Source organism: Rattus rattus, chromosome 4 (genome assembly GCF_011064425.1).
Source record: "Rattus rattus isolate New Zealand chromosome 4, Rrattus_CSIRO_v1, whole genome shotgun sequence".
Taxonomy (NCBI): Eukaryota; Metazoa; Chordata; class Mammalia; order Rodentia; family Muridae; genus Rattus; species Rattus rattus.
Genome location: NC_046157.1, coordinates 37,506,342 through 37,525,207, shown reverse-complemented (window position 1 = coordinate 37,525,207; position 18,866 = coordinate 37,506,342). Strand labels below are relative to the sequence as shown.

Below are 18,866 nucleotides of genomic sequence, written 5' to 3'. Positions count from 1 at the left end.
AATAGAGAAGTAGGTTTAAGATATCCTCCAAAGCAAATCAATACGACAGTAGGCAGTGTTCTGGGTTGAATAATTTTTTAAATCAAAAAGGACATGGTTAATTGTTTTAAAAAGTAGGAACTAGCAATATAATTGATTTTAAATGGTACACAGAGCAGAAGTTAGAGACCAGAAGGAATACACTGGAGGCTGTGGCTGAAAAGAAAATGGGAAGTCATTGGAATGGTGAATATACAGAGACCCTGAATAGCTTCACCTCAAATGTTGTTGAAGCAGTATACAGTTGGGGACTTTTAGAAGTATTACTCAACTTTATTTTTTTAAGTACAATTTCTCTGTGGTTTCAGTGTGGTGTAAGACATGTTAATTAGCTATTTTCACTTACCAATATTGGATAGATAATAATATTGACCCCAGGAAATAGGTGTTAATAATTTGGTTTATAAAATCCTTGACCCAACTATTTATATGAAGCTTTTAAATTTAAAGCATATTTAATTTGAACGGATAGTAGTGTAGTATCCATTTTTCTCTCCACATTTCTTCAAATACTCTTTTTCACATTTCTTCTTCACATTTCTTTACATACTCTTTTTGCCTCTCACAATTTGGAAATAAAGTAAAAATTACATTGTTTGTAAAAAGTATGGAATATCATACAAATTGAATCATTTCTATTTTGATATAGTTTTGCTGGTATCCAGTATATTTGAAAAAATAAGATTTTGTGAAATTATCACATTTTATTTTTTATACTAGGTATATAGCCTTCCTCCATTTTCATATAATAAAACCCATTACGCTCCAGAATGTCATCCTACTTAAAATTTTAAGGATGCTGGAATTAATAGTTATGTGTATAACAGTAAGTATGAAAATACATTTGAAAATTTATAGGAGCAAAGGGCAAGAAGTGTGTGTTAATTGTATAGGATGAATAATCATTTTAATAAATACTAATCCACTTTGATGGTATATCTTTGTATTCTGTGAAGATCAAATTAAACAAATTCTAGAGAATAGGTCATTATTATACTGGACATATTTTTTCACTAAATGTATAGACATGACCTGGAAATTAGACTACACTTGAGGCCAGCAGATAGTGAGGGAGAAAGCAGGATGTCCCCTGTTAAATTCAGTGGGCTAAAAACCACCAAAACAAAAAGTTGTTAAAAGTGGAAGAAGATTGGTAGGGAAGTAAGACTGAAGAGGATGATATGGAGATTAAGAAAAATAGGCATGAGTGAATTCTAAGCATGTATAAATATAATGTATGTCTATACACTTCAAAGAATGTTTCATAAAAATAGACATAGAAGATAGTTTATCAGAAAGAAATAAAGAAAAGCAAGCAAACAATAGGTATGTGCCTAATTTGTTTATTACTACACTATGCTCAACACGGATAGAACCTACATGCTCCTCAAGGAATGAATAGATACTGAAAATATGGCACATGTACACAATATATATATATATCTATTCAGCAAAAACAGACGTATAAAATCATAAAAATTTTAGGCCTAGAAAATATTATATTAAGTGAGGTAAGAGAGAGAAAGACAAAAACCTCATATTCTCTTTATGTGTGGTTACAAGCAGCTGTAGGGAGCGGCACATATAGATAAAAGATGGCTCTGACATCTGGTGGTCCTTTGTGGTTAACACCCACAAAGTGCAGGTCCTGGCATTTCTCCGGCAGCTATCAGGCTGGAGTGATATTCATGCTAATGAGGTATTTCATGCTCCACCAATCCCTAGAGGACAAGTATATAGCCATAGCCTGTTTTGTATATAAGACTGGTGCCTTTGTTGCTCGGGGTCCCCGTATCAACAATGAGGTGTTCCTGCAATAAGGCTGTTGAGAAGAATCCAACGGTGTTGTGTCTTCCTTGCTGGACGAGGTGGGCATTGCAAGCAGCAAATCTTTATATGTGTGCATATAAAATGGAGTAAACACAGGAATCAGACATAAACAGGAACCATGATTAGGAGCTCAAGAAGGAACTAGAAGAATAAAGTTCAAATGAATGGGGGGTGGAAAATCAGATGGAGTGAGAAAAGCTGAGGAAGGACAGGAGAATTACTGATACTAAAGATGTGCGTGTGTGTGTGTGTGTGTGTGTGTGTGTGTGTGTGTGTGTGTGTGGTGTGTTTGATAAGTTTATATAATAATACAAAATGTCTGTACCATATATATTATGCATGCATCAGTACATCATTATAATATATGAGTGAGAGTTACTAACTTTGACTAAAACTGGGAAAATGCCTACAGGGTTCAAGAGCCATTGCCCATCTCATAACCACAGTGCAGCCAAATAACAGGTTTGAGAAACCTTCCTTTATTTTGTTGGTGAGAGGAGTCCAAGAGACTCACTAAACATGTACATTACTGTTGTTGTCCTTGATTTCCTCCCAGAATATAAGAACCTATTTCTGAAGATGGCAGAAATTTGAACAAATTTTGGAATTTATGGATTTCTTTAGAGCAGAGATGCAACACTGAATCATGTTTGATTGGAGAAGACATGAAGAAACATTTATTCTCCAGAGATTGCATACCAGTAGAGTAAGCAGGGAATGATTTCAGCAGAATGAGTTCATAAACATTACTTACTGGTACGTGGGTGACACATAGACTAGCTAAAATGACTATGTGAACGTGGGTGACAATTCTCAAATCCTGGATCCCTGGAGCTTAAACAATATCTCCCCCACTATTAATATAACCTTTGGGAATGGCTACATGAGTTGTAAAACTTTCTGAGCTTCCTGAGTCTTGTAGGTCTTATTACTTTCTTAAATCTTATGGACTTCCCTACTTCCCTCAGGAAGGAGTATTGAATTCAGGTGAGATATCTACCTATGTATCTTTATGTATTGGTCATGATTGGAGATGATTTATTCTCAACCATGTTCATGTTGAAATTTCATTTTCAATATAACAATCAATAGTTGTGTTGAGACCTTTAAGTGAATATTGAATCACTCCATGATGAGAGTAATCCTCTGCAGATACTGAGGTAGACTTTAGAGTTGGTTTGGTCTTGAGAGACTACAAGATCCTCGTCGTCGTCGTAGTATCATCATCATCATCATCATCATCATCATCATCATCATCATCATCATCACCATCATCACCATCATCACCATCATCATCATCATCGACAAACCAACAAAGTGTTAAAAGAAGTATATGCAGATACAAAGTCAATTTCAACCCAGTGCTAATTTATCAAACTGTTTTTAAGCTTACCAGTTATACCACAAGAATTTTAGTGTTTTAGTGCCTGAAGAAATAGAATTAGTGTTGATAGAAATGAATTGTAATGAGAACTTTTATTTTAACTTTAGCTTTCCTTAAAAATTGGGACCAATTATTTTATTTTAATAAAAACAAAGGTTCACTTACAGCACATTTAGCACAAATGTTGGGTAGAAAATCTAGCAGGGGTTGTACTTGAACAATAATTCTTGGTTTTTCTTAACTTTTTTAAACATTAAATTGTTATTTTTATATTAGTGCCTCTTCAGTGCAATGGATTAGATATGAAGTTGATCTAATTCTATTATAAACATATTAAAAATATTATATTGGTTATATTTTTATTCAAACTTTCTCTTACCTGTGGCTAACTTGACTTGTAATTTGTTTACTGTGATGATGGGCTTTGGCATACGGCATCACAATATCTTACTAGGAGTACAAAATCTAATTGACTTTCAGTAAATCTAAAAAAAATAAGACCAAAAAAAAAAAAAAAAAGAAGGAAAGGAAGGGAAAAAATAGACAATGCTCAAATAGACAAAGTCACTGCTTCAACAAGAACAAAAAGATCAGACAAATTTAGCCTTGATGTTTGAATCTTCCTAGTACAATCACATCAGAATAGCTATGTACAATTCAGTCTACATGAAAGAAGTCTAACTGTGAATATAATATTATGTTCTGGATTCTTTGCTAATCTAACTCATTTTTCTCATGTGACACAATAGCCCATGTTCACAAATTTGCTCTTGACTCAAGAAGAAAGAAAAACATAAATCGTGGAACAGCGTGTGCTCTTTCACATCCTTGTAGTCGGTTCTCAGATAAGAAACACAGGGGGTGGCTCACTGGGAAAAATCCACTTTCATTGAAATTCAGTTTGGCAAGAAACCTTTGAGGACATTGACAATGTGAGAGAACTTGGATTCACTGATACAGTAACAAATGTAAAATATGAGCGTCAATATTTGGAATATACCAACTCTACACTCTGAAAAGACTGCATGGATTCAAGTCAAAAGGCACATGACAATGTGGATACAGTAAGAAATATCAACAAGAACCTCCACCATCCAAAGACTCAAGACATCACAGACTGTCTCTTCACAGAGACCAACTACGGGAAACCCAGCTCAGTTGAAGACCTTCCCCTCGAGTCTGCCTTTATTAGGAAACCCTAGAAATCAATAAAGCAGTTGGCTAAGTTACAAACTGGGCTACCAACTGACATCCGGTAACTGCAGGGCACCACGTACACTCCTGCTCAAGCTGCTTCTGTCCTTGGTACAGATGTGACTGTTGCCTGTTTCTCTAACCATTCTCAGGGTGAAAGCTACTAGGTGAACGACAAACCAGTATTTGACAACTTTTAGGTTTAACGTTGGATAGGGGAGCACTAGATATGTAAAATAGGGAAACATGGATTTTTGTCTTCAATGTCAAAACTCTCCAAACAGCCATCCTTCTAGTCACATTGACACCCAAGCTAGAGCTCTCCCATTAGCCACTGACATCTGCACCTTCTCCACCTGCCTTTAACCAACTTGGGTTTTTCAGTTGGGAGGAACAGCCATGTCTCTGTCTGGTTTAATGCTTTGGATCTGAGCTTTCATTAATGACTTTCCTCCTCCTTAGAGTAACGAGGATAACACTGAGAGTCAATCCCAACACAGCTAGTGTGAGTCCCTCCCGTGGGTGGATATTAGAGGCGATTAATAAATGTAATAAAATAACCTTTTTTTTAAACACACTGAAGTAATAAACTAATATCTTTGGTATACAACTTACAATGCTTGGAAAGGAAAACCAGGCAAGACTCTTTTTATTGTTAAAATGTCCTAAAAACAAGAAAAAGCTATTAAGTCACATGATTTACAATGGATATTAAATAAGATACAGAAGGATTATGGGAATTTCAGGACATGTGATCAAATGGATGGTTTTAATCATTAAGACCCTTCTATACCCCTGAACTATGTTTCACTAACTTGAAGACATGCTATAGTAAACACATATATTTGCTTTCTTTAGTCTTCGCTCTATCTTATACAAAGGGGAACCCAAGGAACAATAAATTAACATTGTAATTGTCTATAGTTGAAACTATTATGATATACAATATAAATAAACTATTCCAAAGCCAGAAACAAAGGGACTGGGAGATTTTTTTTTTTTTATACAGTTTCTACAAGTGATTGTGCTGCTGGTAATCTTAACAAATTATAGAGGAAATGAGAGTCCCATTCTTGATTTTAGTGTCTCACGACATACAATAATTAAACTGTTAAAAATAATTACTAGCCAGAAAAATAACATTAAAGAAACGACTGCTTCTACTATCTTGTATTATCGAGTCCCTCCCCCCAGCTCCTCCCAGGACCTAAAGAATGTAAACACTATATTTTGACTTTAAATTATTAATACTTTATTTTCAACAAAACGTTGATCCACATCTGCACAGCTCCCTTTTAGGACCAGGAAGTAAGGCAAGGTTTCCAGGCCTGTGACATAGCATTGATTGGAGACTTTGTTTGCTATCTCTGCCCTCCAGTATTTTGTTCTATAGCAGACTTTGGTCTATGACTATGAGAGGCCAGTATCTTCCACTTCCCCTTTGTAGGAGGACTGGCTTTCCTGTCTTCCCAGGCCATATGCTTTTGCATCCCCGGTTTAGGGGATGCTCAAGTTACAACTGGGATGAACCTTGCTTGAGTCAATCATCTTTGCAGCCCAACCATTCTTTCATTTGGCAATGCTCAACCTGCTTTGACTTTCCAGCTACTTAGACTGTGACTATTTGACATCCAGCAAAAGATGTCTAGTGATTTATTTTTAAGTGAACTACAAACCTTGATGACTAAACAGATGGATGTATACTAACATAAGCCTCTTGGCCAAAAATTTTTATGAAACCCAACCATATCAAAGCCACATTTTAGCAATAACAGCAAAAATAAGATGTAAGTTGCTTGTTGGGAGTATTGGCTTAGATTTGCTTGATTTGTTAATATTAACTAATGCTTAAATAGAAGAGGGATTCTGTCTATTTTTTTTAATTATGAATACACGAAAAACAAACTTCAGAACATGTTTAAAATAGCAAGCTGACATATTTATACATTGTTCTTATTAGCTGTTGGCAGGTCTAAGACACAGACATTCAGAAATCATGGTTTAGTGTATGTACTACTGGGTGTGGCTGAACACAAGTCCTTAAAATAGCCTCAGGGCTCACAGGTCAGAAGACGTAGGGCCTTCTAGGGGGATGGAGGGGCTGACGAGGTTCAGACCATGTATTCTTGAGTTGTTCAGCTTCACCATGGAGTAATTCTGGACAAGTCCAATTAATAACACAGATCAATTGCTGAATTTCTTAATAGCAGATTAGTTTAAATATACAAGGATTGTTTCATCCATTTTCATTCTGCTGTGGTATTGGTCTCCACCTGTAAGTTCAATCCATCCCAATTACATAATCCTTTGGGGATATGCAGCCTTTGATTCACAGTTTACAGTACAAATACCCTGATATATCATTTATTTGCTATTCATTATTATTTAAAATTCAGTGTCTTTAAACCAAGTTTGTAATTAAATTGCTTGGAGCAGTTCAGAGCATTGTTTGTCTTCTTCCTCCTCCTCCTCCTCCTCTTCTCCCTCCAGTCTCTGTTCCTAGAGCAAGAGTCTAGTGGTGGGAACTTAGGCTCTTTTGGCATGTAGCATTTCAGTGAGAAGGTTATTATAGGGCACATCCCCTTCCATGTGCTTGAAGTCCAGGTAGCCTTCTGCCTGCTTGCTGATTGCCAGAATTTATGGTAGTTGAAGAAGTCGCTGTCCAAATTTCTCAGTTTGTTGTGGGTAGATGTGCTCAGTGTTTCCTGTCTGTTTTGGTTATTCTGTTCTTGCTGTCAGTAAGCCATGGTTTTTTGCTTGAATTTGTGGCTCATCTGGTTCACACTTCAAGAGTTCCAATATGAGAGGTGGGATGCTTGATGGGGAGCTTATCTGGTAACCATCCCTGTAGGAGTAGCCCATGACTGACTCAGGCGAGCTGGAGTAGGAGTCTGGTTACTCTGACTCGATGGCCTGATTAGGAAAGTGACCATATAGTTGGTAACCATGCAGGCTGTCAGGAGGCGGCATTGTCAAGCTAATGGGAGAAGTGACAAAGGGACTTCTGTCCGAGGCAAGGCTACATGGCTCAGAGGTAGGCCTTTGGAGGCAGAATGAATGTTCCGAAATGCAGAGGTCAGGTCTGAGGGCATTACTTGTATCACCTGAGATATGGCTTCCAGCTTAAGTCCATTGGCTCCAATGAGGGCTTTCTTCTGTTGCTTCAAAGCCCTGTCTCTCTTGTACATGGGCCCAAACATGTTCTGTCTCCTCGCATGCAGTCAGCTCTTACGGCTCCCAGTTTCATTCCAACATCGATACATTATTTGAATCGACAATAAGGACATTGTTTTCTCTGTGTTTCCTCCATTTGGCAGTTCTAGTTCTCTACGCATGTGCACCTTTTTTGGTTTCATATTGTTTGCTTAAAAAAAAAAGAAAAGAAGAGAAATAAAAACCTTGCAGCTTTCACAGGTGCAGAGACCATAATGATACGCCACCCACAGGGTATAGCTCTTCCAGATCTTCATCATAGGAGCAATTCACTATTTTAAATTGAGACACTTGCATGTTTCCTGGCATTGCCCCTGTTCCCCATGCTTCCATCTCCACTTAGGGCAGCATGACAAGGAGGCTGAGAGAGGAATGGGGCATCAGTGTTGGTCAGTCGGGAACCCAGCATGTTTTTCCCTGAGTAGTTCTTCAAGTTTGGGGGAGTGGCGAGCCTCTGATCCTGGTGTAGATGCTTTCTTGTCCTATGTATCTACTTCTACTATACCACCTACTTCTGAAGTCTGGAATAAATCCTAGCCTTTTGTTTTGAAGTATTTTTTTATCTGGAAGTGACTGTTTCTATTTTTATTAATCATTTTATTTGTTTACATTTCAAATGGTATCCCCCTTCCCGGTTACCTCTCCACAACTCCCCATCCCATCTCCCCTCCCTCTATGGGGGTGTTCCTCCACCCACACACTCACCCTTGCCTCACCCTTGTAGCATCCTTCTATGCTGGGGCATCAAGCCCATTAGGAAATCCAGATTAGGAAATCCTCTGCTACATATGTATCTAGAGCCATGGATCCCTCCATGTATATTCTTTGGTTGGTGGTTTAATCTGTGGGATTTCTAGGTGGTCTGATATTGTTCTTCCTATGAGGTTGCAATCCTCTACATGTCCTTCAGACCTTTGCCTAGTTCTTCCATTGGTGTTCCCAAGCTCACCATACTCTCACGCATATTATAGTTGTGCCTTTGAAGCTCCAGGAGGCACCTAAACCCACCTTCCATCCACACTATAATCACATGTACTAATGTTACAGTTGTGGAACTAGAGAATGCTTATCCTCAAGATTACATGTCCTCTGAGTTAGAATCTGTGTGGAATCATGAAGCATCCCCAAAGATCACCTTAGATGGGCTATTACCTGTCAGCTGTCTCTTGTGCACGTGGAACCATCAAATGGGTATCAATAAATAAAGAGTATAATGAAGCTAGTTCCCAACTAATTTCAACCTGTGCCTTCCTTATATAAAATAAATTGAACTTTTCTAGTAGGAAAAAGATATAATAACTCAACTTCAATCAAAACACATAACTTGAGTAAATGCCAGAAAGTAGTATTTTAGCTTGTTCTGTGGACCAAAAATCCATAAATTCCCAACCATACACAAAGTAAAGAAAGGGCGTTTGGAAAAAAATATAACATACCTCCGAATATCACTTGAAGAGAAAAGCACTTGCTAATTCAGAGTATGTTTTATTCTTTATATACCTTAGATTTTAAATTACTACTAATTAATATTGAATAACACCACGGTCATCCTGACATTGATTAAAGTGCATTTATGTTCTCCATTATCTAGTGTTTATGTTTTTTTCCCTTAGCAATACTAGAAGCATTAAACATATGCTTTAATGCCACAGGAGGAAAGAGAAGAGCTATGCATAATGAGAAGAGATACCAGACAAGGCAAAACAAAGTAAGTAAGACTGAGTCTGAGTTTCTATGAGATGAAGCAACTCACTGATTTCATTAACTACAGGGAAGTTATCAGAAGCCAGGCTCCTGATCTGTAAAACAAGAACATTAATATTTGGACTAAGCATTTCATAGGATAAAATGAGAATTTGTGGAGATGATGCACCTAAAACATTTTTATATATAAAAGTAACTTATAAAATGTGAAATGTTATAAACACAGCTGGAATGTCACTTTTGGTGTTGTTTTACCCATGGAATATTTTATAAACTTATTTTGGGGAAGACCAAATAAAAACATATAAAGTACTTAGCCTATTTTAGAAGTTTTAGTTTGTAATATATAAGTACCATTGTGGTGATTCTTGCAATTGACCTAGTTACCTTTTATTTTCCATCCCAAAGGGTAACCTATTATATTTCTAAACTAATACAAAGTGTTATTTCTGAACATACAAAATGCTCTTGCAACAGCTATGACATAAGTAGTCAGTACTAATGCCTACAAACTGTCATAGTTATCAATAACCATTGTTGCTCAGCTCAGTTGTACTGTGTTCTGTTTAGGGAGTATGTCCATTGAAATGTTGGAACTTTCATGTAGGTTCCTTTTTTATTTGCATTTAACGTATCCCTAGCTTCTACATAGCATTTACTTATGGAGTACTCCTGATGTTTATTGAGTAAATGATTGAGGTATTATTAAATGATATTAGCTGGAGTGTTGACTACTAGCTATCATCCTAGCCTTTGTGAGAAAGAGGCAGGAACATCAGGGATTCAAGAACATCCTTGGCCTCATAACTAACTGAAGGGTAGCTAGAGATGTGCAGAAAAATTTCTGAAACTTACTAAGTAAAAATCATTTTCCTTGAAGCATTAATTGAGAAAAATATTCAATGACCATGGCTTGACTATAAATATAAAAATGTGAGTATGCTGAGTGAATCAAAAATGAGGAATGACTGAGTCAAGGTGTGGTTGAAGAGGTTTATTGTAGATCTGAGGAAGGGCACATCCAGCGTCATCTAGAGGGGCAAACTGACTGAACTGTGCCTGCCGATTGAAATGAACCATGAAAAGAGAGAAGGGGAGAGTGAGAGAGAAAGGGAAGAAAGGAGGGGCGGGAGGCCAAGTGGGGAACCATAAGCCAAGAGTGCAACATAGCAGATGAAAACCAAGAGAACCAAGAAACCAAGAGAACAATAGGACATATAACCAAAATGCCTGCATCATTTAGCAGTCAAGAAAGTTTGAATATTCGCCATTAATACAGATTAGGTAGACCCAAAAATGATAAGTATCAAGGTGGACCTAAGTAAAAATGCTTAAGTCTTACTCATAAGTGGAAATAAAATTGTCATTGGAGTTGGGTGGAGGGAGGGACCTGGATGGGATTGGTCATAGGGGAGGGAAGTGGTGAAGGAGGAGATCAGGTGTAGGGAGAACAGGGAAAAAAAAGAACTGAAATTAGAAAAAGCTGCTGGGGGAGGCATCTCCTAGACCTGTCAGAAACCTGGGATGGGGGAGGCTCCAGACAGTCTGTGAGGGTGACTCTAGATGAGGTTTCTGGCAATGGGGGATATGGAGCCGGAAATGGCCACTTCTGCAGCCATACAGGACTCCCAGGGAAGGGGAAAGAATAGCAACCCACAAACAAAACCTTCTACCTAAAACTTGTCCTGCTTACAAGAAGTACAGGGACCAAAGATGTCATAAAGACTAAGACCAATTACTGGCCCAACTTGAGACCCATCCCATGGGCAAGAGGCAATTCCCTGCCAGTATTAATGATACTCTGTTATGTTAGTAGACAGAAGCTTAATGTAAATGTCCTCCTTCAGGATCCACCCGGAGGCTGACTGAAACAGACAGCCAAACTTTCAATAGAGCTCCAGAAGTCTCGTGGAAGAGATGGAGAAAAAAATTGAAAAACCAGGAGGGGAAAGGGACTTCACAAGACCAACGGATCCTTGGGGTCTCCCAGAAACTGAGGCACAAACCAAGGAACATACAGGGGCTGGACCTAGGCACCCCACACATATGCAACAGACATGAAGTCCCCCAGCAACTGGAGCAGGGGCTTACCCTGACATTGTTGCCTCCTCTGGAACCTGTCCTCCTATCTGGGCTATCTTGGCTGTCCTCTATGGGAGAGGATTACCTCATCCTGCAATTACTTCAAGTATGAGGCTGGATTAGTACCCGGGGGTGCCTTGCCCTTCTTAGGCATGAAGGGGAGGGAGGAATGAGGCTAGTGCCCTGGGACATGATGACTAGGTGAAGGGAGGAGGCTACATTAATGGAAAAATATTAATTTAAAAACTTAGTGAAGGGAAGGAAAGATGTCCGAGTGATGGGTTTGGGGTAGTGGGTGGGGTATGCCAGCTAGGAAAACCCTGTAATGGGAACTTAAGGTGCTCGGAGACCGCAGAGCACTGTCTGTTTTGATATGTTACTAGGCACCTCAGTTCACCATTTGTCCTGAGTTTCCTTGAGACCTAACACCAGTGAAGGTTAAAACATGAATCATTTTGTAATTCTTTTTCCAATAAATTCTCCATTAGACTCCATACATATGAGAAATGAAAAATTGCCCTTTGATGTCTTTCCTTCCTATTCCAGTCCCAAGATTCAAGGTTTTCTCTTTAGAACTGGCTAATGTCTATCTACCTAATCCCTGTGACTTCTGTCTCCATGACAATGACTGTAACATAGTATAAGATATGTCTCCCATTTTTTTGCCTTGCTGTCTATGTATAGCGTACACAGACAACTCTTTATCACGTTAATGCCTTGGTAAAATTATTGATGAGGAAATAAAAGCATCATAATAACAGGATGCAAGTACTTCAAAATTTTAGCAGATACTGCTCATTTTAATTTCTGGACCATATCCTAAATTATTCAGTATGGATTCCATGGTAATCACAGTCATTAACACTGATTAAATGTCTGTTGCATATTGCATTTGCTTGACACTTTATTTTGTCACTTAGTTTGAAAAGTCTGGATTTACAAATGTGAAAGTTATGTTTCCAAGACAATAATACATTTATGATGGACACTTACCTCATGTATTACAAAGATTGTTCTGAAATTATCCCAAGGCTTTGGTATTTATTTCCAATTTAAACTTTAAGGTGAAATTGCTCATTTATAATTCCAAGTGGCAATAGGTTATGTATAAGGTTACTGAGAATCGGTGGTAACTTATCATAATTTCTTCCACATATTTTAGATACTTCCTCTAATCTAATCCTATAAAAAGATCCCAATCTGCACACCTGAGGCATGCCTGAATATCTGGGGCTCCTAGTAGCCGAGTGATAGTATCCATTAAACTGTGAGCTACAACACTTCTGAAGAGTATTGAAGTATTCTGTCTGCCACAAACTCACAAAACCACCTGTCATGTCCCCTTAAGAGATCCACGAGAAAAGGGAAGAAAGACTTTATTTTAGGCTGACTTGAGAAAACATTTATTCATGAAATATTTTCACATGTAAGTAGTTAGGCCCTTTCCCTTTTGCCAGAAATAAAAACTGTCAGCTTTAGAAGGAAATGTAAGTTTGGACAAATGATCTTTTTAACAACTATAAAAGTTGACGGATAGAATCTGAATAATGAGAGACAAGGAGAAAACTCTGAATAAAATAGTGTTTTATTCATTGGTTCACTCTTTAGATCCATGATTTTATGGAAAGTTTATGATGTGATAGTGCCCTGGTCTGATATTATTGATCCAAAGGCAAGAGGCAGTGCCTTAAATATTTAGACCCCTGAGAGGAAAGAACATGCTAATAAACTTATAAGACTTTGTGCTAAGTGCTGGAAGCTCTTCTGAAATAGAAGGGAGCTGTAGAAAATATCTTGTAAATTTTTCTAAAACTGTCAAAAAAGATGATGTATAGTATTGGAAATCTCACACAAGGAAAGTCTTAGGAAAAAAATCTTGCCAGAAGCATAGTGGGTAGAGAGGAATCTAGATCAAATCTAAGGCATCAGCTGAGTGATGTTTGAACAATCACAGTACTGCTGAGGGAGAAAGTGTTATCTTTGTAAAGAGGGCCATTGACATAGGTCAAAATGATACTTGCTTATCATGTGGTTATACATAATATGTATCACGTAAGATATGCACATATATACATACACATACACATACATGCATAAATACACATATCCACATATATACATATATACATTTACATATAAGTACATATATTATTTTATACAAAATACCTTAATATAATAAATGAGATACTTGAAGACACTAGAATCGTAATACCCTTGAATTTTGGTATAATAGTCTATCAACAGTATGCCTATAGCAATGACAATCTATAAAGGACTTATGTTTCTGACATTAAGAGACTAATTTTTAAAACCATTGATGGAAGAAGTAAAAGACAAAGGTTAAAATAGTAGAGCAAAGAATCTGGCAGTCTGGACAGGGGACTGGGGAATCCTAAAATGTGATGATGAATTGCACTTTTTCCTTGAGCTGTGATAGATTGGAAACTGTACCACCATGCATTCCCTTCATCAAGACAAGTCATTCATCGGCTAGATCTACCCAGATATCTCTGTCTATGATGGGATATATTTGCTCAGTCCCTCTGCTCTCAAGATAAGAATGTTCCTCAGTTCAAGACAGCCTGACATAGATTGCAGGAGTGCTTCAAGCTCAGACTACTTCTTTTGTCCTTCAAGTATTTTCTAGTGCTGGACCCACATTTCTCTTAGTTTCTAATTCACTAAGCTCTTGACTTCTATCCCTATGTCTTGAAAGACTTTCCAGAAAAAGAAAAACAATACTTTAAAAATAGCCCCAGGTTCTGTTTCTTTGGAAAGTGACTTAAGATATCGCAGGGGAGTCAGATTTCTATCTTTTCCACCCTGACTTTTTCTCTAACTTCTCTTTGCCAAGTAGGGAGGAGGACAAAGACAACATGAGCGTGTACAGGAAGAAGCATTCATTTCCAGATCAGAACACTAGAATGTTTCAGAACTGTTTTTTTTTTTCCAGCTTAGACCTTATTCCTAAGTTGATTTTCTTTGGAGCTCTGGTTGCCATTTGAGTCTGGATTGAACACCAGCCTGATCTGGTTATGTGGCCTTAACTTACATCTCAGACTTTTTGCTTACCTCATGTCTTACTTAAACATCTATCAGATGTGCTCTGATCTTTTCTTCAATTAATTGATCGACAAGTTCTAACTAGCATACAAAGTAACAGGATTTATGATGACATATATACACATTCTGTTGTTATTTGAATGAGAATGGCATCCTAAGGCCAATATATTTGAATGTTTGGTTCCCTGTTGGTGCAATTTTTGGAGGGAGGAGGGCTTTGAGGATTCGAAAGCCTATGCCAGGCCAAGACTTGCTTGTTCTATCTCTGTCTCTGCTCTTTCTCTTTTTCTCTTTCTCTCTGTCTCTGTCTCTGTCCCTGTCTCTGTGGGTCTCTACCTCTTGTTTTCAGATCAGTATGTAAATTCTCATATCGCATTTACTGCTCCAAAGCTTGACCTACATGACATCCACTGTGTCCCACTCTTTGATGGTTGTAGACCAATCCTCTGAATCTGTAAGCAAGCACCCAATTACATTCTATCTTCTAGAAGTTGCATTGGTCAAGGTGTCTGATTACAGCGACAGAACAGGAACTAAAGCTTACACTTTGCTTGGCTTCGTTCTCTAGTTCTCTCACTCATCTCTACTTCTTGGACCCTTTTGTGAAGCTCCAATAATCTCCCTTCCATGTTTATAACATATATCTTATATTAACTGTCTTGTATGCCATCCTTGAAATTTCCTTCTTTTCCCTGACAGCCCTTTATACTTTTATAAGATGCACCAAACTCAGTCCTACATAATCACACATACATAAAAGTTAGAAACTAGGATATACACATAAAAAATTCTGAGTTTTTGTTCTTAGCGTTGATTTGCATCTATTCTACTTTCTGTAATATGTTACTTTCTCCAACTATCCATTTTCCTGCAAATTTCACTGCTTCATTTTTCTTTAGGACCTAAGGATATTGTTATGTATACTACATTTACATTATTCATCCATATGTTTAGGGATCTCTAGGCTGACTTTATCCTCTTGGTACTGTGAATTGAGCAGCAACAAGCAATGTGGAAAGGATATATCTGTGGTAGCATGTAGATTCCCTGAGTAAATGCCCAAGAGTAGCTGTATCATATGATAGCTCTGTTCCTAGTTTTTTGAGAAACTCCCACACTAATGACTTTTATGGTTATAGCATTTTTTTTATGTTCACTAGCAGTGAATATTTGTTCCTTTTACCAAATGTTTGGGCTATCATTCGTTATCATATGTTGTCTTGATGATAGCCATCCTCCCTGGCATGACATGGACAAATTATTTTAATTTGGATTTCTGTAATGGCTAAGGCTGTTGATCTGTTTTCAGAATGTATTCTTTTGAAAACACTTTGTTCATTTCATTAGCACACTTATTGATGAAAACATTTTCTCCTTGTATTTATTTTTTGACTTCCTTATATTGTGTAGACATCAATACCCTGCCTGAAACACTGTTATGGAACATTTTTATTCTATTCTGTAGCCTGTGTACTCACTTTGCCAATAGTTTGCTTTTCTGTGAATGTATGTTTAAATTTCCTAAACTCACCTTTGCCAATCTTGGGGCTTATTTCCTTTTCTACTAAAGTCTGATTCAGAAAATTCTTCCCTAGGCTTACGGCTCTAATTGCTTTCTCTATGCTTGCTGCTAGCACTTTCAGCATTTCTGAATTTAAATTAAGAACTTTAATCTATTTTGAATTGATTTTTTTGGTTGTATGAAAGACATGGATCTGCTTTAAATCTTTGGAGACTAGATATTCAGGTTCGCCAGCACAATATCTTAAATGGACTGTTTTCCTTTCGGTGTATTTTTGACACGTTGTCAGAAAGCGAGTGTCCATAATGATAAGATTATCTCTCATCCTCTGGAATGTGTCACTGCTCTACCTATCTGTTTTTTTATGCCAGTTGCAGATTGTTTACAGTCAGTGTGGCTCTGTAGTATAATTTGGAATATATTGTACTCCATTCAACTTTATATTTTCTTTTTATCTCTTGTTTTGACTGCTTCAACTATTAATAATCATATATATACATGTATATATGATTTAATAGGTATTACATGTCTATTAGATATATCAATAAATATGTAATTATATATATGACCGAATATATTTGATATTACAAATCTAATTGAGATTATATTTAAATTTATGATTAGTCTTGCCAATATTACTGTTTTTTACAATATTAATTGTCTGAACCCAGGGGTATAAAATGTCTTTCAAACATCTTGTGTCCTTTTTATTTTCTCTATGTTTTTTCCATTAAAGTTCCATTTATCTTATTTTGTCTAGTTTGGATAGTGGGGTTGTCACTTTTATTGACATTCTCAAAGTTCCAACAGTTTAATTTTACATTTTGTTCTATTGGGATCTATTTCTTAATTTGTGCATGATTCTAAATTTTCTCTTGCCCTATATTACATCTGAATATATATATATATCATGGGAGTTTATATTAAAAAGGAGAAACCAGAAATTTGTCTCTGTGATTCTTTTTTTTTTTTTTTTTTATTAACTTGAGTATTTCTTATATACATTTCGAAAAGTGCTATTCCCCATCCTTTCGGGCAGACATCCCTAATCCCCCCCTCCCTTCTTTATGGTTGTTCCTCCCATCCTCCCCCCATTGTCGCCTCCCCCAACAATCTAGTTCATCATGGTTCAGTCTTAGCAGGACCAGGGCTTCCCTTCCACTGGTGCTCTTACTAGGATATTCATTGCTACCTATGAGGTCAGGGAGTCCAGGGTCAGTCCATATATAGTCTTTAGGTAGTGGCTTAGTCCCTGGAAGCTCTGGTTGCTTGGCATTGTTGTACATATGGGGTCTCGAGCCCCTTCAAGCTCTTCCAGTTCTTTCTCTGATTCCTTCAACGGGGGTCCTATTCTCAGTTCAGTGGTTTGCTGCTGGCATTCGCCTCTGTATTTGCTGTATTCTGACTGTGTCTCTCAGGAGCGATCTATATCCGGCTCCTGTCGGCCTGCACTTCTTTGCTTCATCCATCTTGTCTAATTGGATGGCTGTATATGTATGGGCCACATGTGGGGCAGGCTCTGAATGGGTGTTCCTTCTGTGTCTGTTTTAATCCTTGCCTCTGTATTCCCTGACAAGGGTATTCTTGTTCCCCTTTTAAAGAAGGTGTCTCTGTGATTCTAATTCAAGTATAAACAAAGGTTTTATGGTATTCAAAATATATGGCCATTTAACTTATATAAAGCTGGGATAAAATGGTGAAATAATCAGCCTTAGTTAAAAAAAGAATTGAATTACCAAGATGAAAGATTAGTCATTTCTCCTCCTATTATTCGTAGGAGGACAGACTAGAAACTAGTTCACCACTTGGAGTTCCAAAGAAAAAGAGATGTAGAGGACATCGGGCACCCTCTCCTATCTTCAGAAGAGGATAAGGGAGTGGAGTTGATTTGGTCACCTTGTGTGTTAGGCTAAGGAGGAAACATTTAGGATTTTTTGGCAGAGAGATGGCCGTAGTGTTGATTTATTAAAGAAGATGAGGCCAGATTTAGGGAAATAATTTAGCTTCTGAAGTTCAAGTAAGGGATGAACAGAAGTAGGAGCTAAATTAAGAATACTTTTCAGACCACAGACTGTTAATTTGGATGATTCTAGAAGATCATGCTGAAAGTGAACTTTACAGAGGTTTTGTCAAGGCCGTCTGTGCAGATGATCTTTACATCTCAATTACAGTTTCTCACACTGTAGGCAGAAATAGAATTTCATGCTTCAAACAACTGACTAGTAACATTGGAGATTGCTATGAATCCATTACAGCTATCCAATCACAGCAAGCAAAATTAAGTCATTCATATGGAACTGTTACCTTTTGAGGGAACATCTCCATGCAAGAACCTTGGTACATGATGAACTACAAAGAATGATAAGCAATTTTCATAGGATAAATCAGTGACTCCAGAGGAAAACTGGCTTAAGTACTTTCCAAAACTTTCCTTAAGAGACTCTGCAATCTAGGTCACTTCTCTTTTTTGACCTTTCCTTGTTTTATTCTTCACATAGCCTCACATTTATACTGAAGACTTCTGAATTCTGAGTCTTCTGCTTTTTAGTTCTCTGTTTCCCAATGCAGATTTTTAAGAGCAACTCTCAATAAATTGGCTCTTTTTTTTAAAAAAAATTAGATATATTTCTTTACTTACATTTCAAATGTTATTCCCTTCACGGTTTCCTGTCCATAAGCCCCATCCCTTCCCTTCCTCCCCTCCCCCATATGGGTATTCCCCATAAACCCCCTTTACTGCCCCCATATTCCCTTGCACTGGGGGTTTGACCTTGGCAGGACCAAGGGCTTCCCCTTCCACTGGTGCCCAACAAGGCTATTCTCTGCTACATATGC

The 18,866-nt window shown here is 37.5% G+C and overlaps 1 pseudogene; it reads right to left on the bottom strand.

Moving 5' to 3' along the window:
- Positions 1–6,828: 6,828 nt before the first annotated feature.
- LOC116898315 lies at positions 6,829–8,124 on the bottom strand (annotated as a pseudogene).
- Positions 8,125–18,866: the final 10,742 nt, after the last annotated feature.